This window comes from Drosophila kikkawai, chromosome X (genome assembly GCF_030179895.1).
Source record: "Drosophila kikkawai strain 14028-0561.14 chromosome X, DkikHiC1v2, whole genome shotgun sequence".
Classification (NCBI taxonomy): Eukaryota; Metazoa; Arthropoda; class Insecta; order Diptera; family Drosophilidae; genus Drosophila; species Drosophila kikkawai.
Window position 1 is genome coordinate 187,979 of NC_091733.1, and position 6,000 is coordinate 193,978.

The window sequence follows — 6,000 nt, forward strand, 5'->3', positions numbered from 1 at the left end:
CTATAGAGGAATCTCTAAGTTGTCGGCAATTCCAAAACTTTTCGAGAATGTAATTACTCCCCACTTGCAGCATTTATGCAGATCCGTAATTTCACCATGTCAGCATGGTTTTGTGAGGCGAAGATCGACCACTACAAATCTTCTGGAACTCACCTCTTTCGTTATTAGAGGTTTCCAACGTAACTTTCAAACCGACGTGATTTACACAGACTTCAGTAAAGCCTTTGACTCGGTTAATCACTCTCTTCTTGTAAGGAAGCTTGACTTAATCGGGTTTCCTGTCGATCTACTTAAATGGATTTTGAGCTATTTGAGTGACAGAACTCAAAAGGTTCTGTTTAAAAATGCTCTATCCAAATTCCTCAGAGTCACTTCTGGCGTCCCGCAGGGTAGCCACCTCGGCCCGCTGCTATTTACATTGTTTATCAATGACCTCCCGCTGGTTCTAACGAATTCTAGAGTACTTATGTACGCTGATGACGTTAAGCTATGCTTGCAGTATAAGGACAGCTCTTGCCAGTCAGACCTGCAATCGGATCTTAATAACTTTCAAGCATGGTGTCGTGCTAATTTATTACATCTCAACAGCTCTAAATGCAAGCTGATGACATTTTCACGTGTCACTCCCCAGTTTGCCACTTATATGCTAAATGATTGTGCTCTTGAAAGAATATCTCTTGTTGATGATTTAGGCGTTCGCTTAGACCCTAAACTTTCGTTCTCTGAACATATTTCGTGCACGGTTAATAAGGCCAGAGGCATGCTAGGTTTTATTAAGAGGTGGTCGAAGGAATTCGATTCCCCTTATATAACGAAGACCCTTTTTACTTCATTAGTTCGCCCTATATTGGAGTATGGTTCATGCGTCTGGAGTCCTCAATTCGGAATCCATATTAACCGTATTGAATCTGTACAAAAGAACTTCTTACTTTTCGCCCTCCGTGGCCTACCTTGGGATGCTGATGAGAGGCTACCGTCCTATACAAGTAGACTCCTATTAATTAACTTACCCTCCCTAGCTAACCGTAGAACAATGCTTGGTGTCGTATTCCTTCATAACCTTATAAATGGTGTGGTTGAGAGCCCCTTTCTTTTAGGGCAGCTTAACTTCCACGTTCCCCGACTAACATCTAGAACCCTTATCCCTTTAGTAGTAAATCACTGTAGGCGGGAGTTTGAAGTACATGAACCCTTTAGGGTTTTATGTACGGATTACAACCGCCTCTCTGATATTATAATTCGTAGCGATAACCCTTCTATATTAAAAACCTTAATACTTGTAGAGTTAGCTCGTAGTGTAGCACCGTAGTCTAATTTTGCATGCGTTTCTTTTTATTTTACCTATTTATTTATTCTTGCATGACTTGTAGTAGTTATCTCGTAGAGTAGCACTTATTTTGCATGCGTTTTTATTTTTATTTATTTTTTTTTATTTTTTATATTTTGTTTATTTATTAAATTATGGTTATGGTTATATATTTTTATTATTAGATCATTATTTTGCATGTGTTTTTATTTATTTATATATTTATAGTTTATTATATTATCTCCTAATGTTTCCTCGTACATTTCGTCTGTCCTTCTAACGCGTCTATCTAGTTCGCGATTCGTGCCGTACGTCACACGGCTGCGCCCCTCGGTCGGTTGGGCGGGAGGTGGAAGCGGGACCCCGCGCGAAAAAAAAAAAAAAAAAAAAAAAAAAAAAAAAAAAATATTATGAAAGCGTATAGTTGGAAAAATATATAAAATATATAAAAAGCGTATAGCTGGAAAAATATACATATGAAAATATTATATTATGAAAACGTATAGCGGGAAAAAATACATATGGAAATATTATATTATAAAAAATAAAGTTGGATAAAATACATATGGAAATATGATATAATGAGAAAATAAAGTTGGAAAAAATACATATGGAAATATTATATTATGAAAACGTATAGCTGGAAGAAATACATATGGAAATATTATATTATGAAAACGTATAGCTGGAAAAATAAACATATAAAAATATTATATTATGAAAACGAATAGCTGGAAAAAAATACATATGGAAATATTATATTATGAAAGCGTATAGTTGGAAAAATATACATATGAAAATATTAAATTATGAAAACGTATAGCTGGAAAAAATACATATGGAAATATTATATTATGAAAACGTATAGCTGGAAAAAATACATATGGAAATATTATATTATGAAAACGTATAGCTGGAAAAATATACATATGAAAATATTATATTATGAAAACGTATAGCTGGAAACAATACATATGGAAATATTATATTATAAAAAATAAAGTTGGATAAAATACATATCGAAATATAATATAATGACAAAATAAAGTTGGAAAAAATACATATGGAAATATGATATAATGAGAAAATAAAGTTGGAAAAAATACATATGGAAATATTATATTATGAAAACGAATAGCTGGAAAAAATACATATGGAAATATTATATTATGAAAACGTATAGCTGGAAAAATATACATATGAAGATATTATATTATGAAAACGTATAGCTGGAAAAAATACATATAGAAATATTATATTATAAAAAATAAAGTTGGATAAAATACATATGGAAATATGATATAATGAGAAAATAAAGTTGGAAAAAATACATATGGAAATATGATATAAAGAGAAAATAAAGTTGGAAAAAATACATATGGAAATATTATATTATGAAAACGTATAGCTGGAAAAAATACATATGGAAATATTATATTATGAAAACGTATAGCTGGAAAAATAAACATATAAAAATATTATATTATGAAAACGTTTAGCTGGAAAAAAATACATATGGAAATATTATATTATGAAAGCGTATAGCTGGAAAAATATACATATGAAAATATTATATTATGAAAACGTATAGCTGGAAAAAATACATATGGGAATATTATATTATGAAAACTTATAGCTGGAAAAAATACATATGGAAATATTATATTATGAAAACGTATAGCTGGAAAAATATACATATGAAAATATTATATTATGAAAACGTATAGCTGGAAACAATACATATGGAAATATTATATTATAAAAAATAAAGTTGGATAAAATACATATCGAAATATGATATAATGACAAAATAAAGTTGGAAAAAATACATATGGAAATATGATATAATGAGAAAATAAAGTTGGAAAAAATACATATGGAAGTATTATATTATGAAAACGTATAGTTGGAAAAAATACATATGGAAATATTATATTATGAAAACGTATAGCTGGAAAAATATACATATGAAAATATTATATTATAAAAAATAAAGTTGGATAAAATACATATCGAAATATGATATAATGACAAAATAAAGTTGGAAAAAATACATATGGACATATGATATAATGAGAAAATAAAGTTGGAAAAAATACATATGGAAGTATTATATTATGAAAACGTATAGCTGGAAAAAATACATATGGAAATTATATATTATGAAAACGTATAGCTGAAAAAAATACATATGGAAATATGATATAATGAGAAAATAAAGTTGGAAAAAATACATATGGAAATATTATATTATGAAAACGGAAAGTTGTAAAGTTTTATAATATAATATATATAGTCGTATTATATGAAATATGCAATTATTTTAAAATATATGGGTATTTTGATACGATTATAGAGATTTCTCTATATATACCATTTTCCCCATACGATAAATGGCCTGGTGCCAGACAGCGGGGCCAAAAACCTATATAGGGTAGGCAGTGGTTGTCGACCGGTCATTGTTCAAAATATTTGCTTTGCATATATTTTGTTCAATAATATGAAATATTTTATAATATAATATAAAATAATAGTCGTATTATATGAAATATGCAAACATTTTGAAATATTTGTGTATTTTGATACGATTATAGAGATTTTCTCTATGTATACCATTTTCCCCATACGATAAATGGGTTTCCGTGTGTCTCTGTGTCGTGCTCTGCGATGCCCAGGCGATGTGACGGCGTGGGGGTGGGGGTGACGGCGTCGCATTTCGTGGCGGCGGCGGCGGTGAAGATGTGCGTCTGGATGGCGAAGCTGGCGGTGTCTCGTCCGACGATTCCGATGCAGGGCTCGGCGCTGCCCGGCGGGACGATGTCCTAGTAGCGGTGGGCCGAGCCGAGGATAGAGTCGCTCGTGCAGGGTCCGGTGTCTGGCGTATTCCCGTCGGGCATGACCTGGTGGGCCTCCCAGCGTACGTCGTGCCAGGACGTCGCCGGAGGTCGCTCGTGGTCGCCGGCCTGCTGTGATGCCCGTTTGGGGCCACGTTCTCCTCATCGCTGGAGTCAACGGTGATGGTCTCCATCGTAGTTCTGCGGGGAAGAAAGAAAACTATCCGATCTTAGGCTAACCGGTACTTAATGTTAATAGTAGGAATTTTTCTAAGGTTAATCTAATCTCTAACAATGTTCTTAGGGTTAAAGGGGACCTAGTTGGTTACTTAAATTCACCCCTCGCTGATATCGTGGTCGGGTGACCGCGGCTTGTCGGACCCGGGTTGGACGCCGGTGTTGTCCTCCGACATGTCGTCGTCGTCTGTTTCTGCATCACCTGTGGGAAAAGAAGAATGAAACTCTTTTAAATCGGCGATATTGGCATGGCGGCCCTTTCGGGAAGCGGATTCGGGCTATGTTTGGGGACGTAAGGGCGACCACTTTATATGGCCCGTCAAATTTGGGCGCGAGTTTGGCAGCGAATCCGTCCACGGCCTTAGATAGGTGATGCTGGCGCACGAGAACCAGGGAACCGATTGTAGGCTTCCATGCCCGACGCCTGAGGTCGAACTGCCGTCCTTGGCCGCGACTGGCCTTTTGGATATTTGTCTGGACGATTTGGAAAATTTCCTTCAGTCGTCCAGCTCGGTCGACGGGGGTCTCTGGTGCTACGCCTGCTCCTGGCGTCACCTAGTCGTACCATGAGCCTGGTAGACGTGGCTCTCGTGCCTGCAGCAGGAAGGCTGGGCTGTATCCAGTGGTCTCCGAGACGCTGGTATTGATGGCGAGGCTCAGTTCGGGTATCAGTTAGTCCCAAGTACTCTGGTCGCCGCCGACGTACTGCGAGGTCATGGCCTTGACGGTTCGGTTTGCTCGCTCCGTGGGATTCTCGCGCGGACAATATGGGGCAGTGTACTGCAGTTTGACGCCTGCCTCCTTGAGGAATTCTCTGAAGGCTTTGCTGGTGAATTGGGTTCCATTGTCGCACACCAATTTCTTTGGGGCTCCGAACCTCCCAATGACTTTTTCGCGGAAAGCTTGTATTAGCGTGGTCGTGGTGGCCTTACGGAGTGGGACCAGTTCCACCCACTTGGTGAAACTGTCGAAGAAGACCAGTAGCATCGTGCTTCCTGCCTTGGTGCGCGGCAGCGGCCCCACGAAATCCGCACACACTATGCTGTGACACGGCTCGCGATCCCTCCGGGCATAGTAGAATCCGCGGAAGACATAGAAAAGTCCCTAGAGACACTCTCCAAAGAACTGCTGGATGCGTACCACGCATCATGCCCTATATCGGACACGAGAAAGTGGACCAGGCCACCCTGGTGGAATAAGGACCTTTCGCTCCGATGCAACAAACTTAAAGAATTCTTCAAAATCGCCAATCAGGCGAAAGATGACATCATCAATGAGGAATACAAAGTCCTACTTAGGGACTACAAGAAGGAAATACGCAAGGCGCAGAGAAACTCATGGAGAAACTTCTGCTCCAATATAGAGACTGCCCCGGAAACAGCTAGACTCCGGAAGCTGCTATCGAAGCAGCCAACCATACAGAGTCAGCTCAAACGCGACGACGGACAGTGGACTGAGGGCAGCGAAGAGGCCCTAACAGCACTAATGCACGCGCATTTCCCAGGATGCACTGAGGTACCCGATGCAAATAAGTACCACGACCTATCAACTGGAGTAGAGCATCTCCCAAAAGGTTTAATATCCTCTGGTAGAATCCACTGGGCTATAGACTCCTTTGCGAGG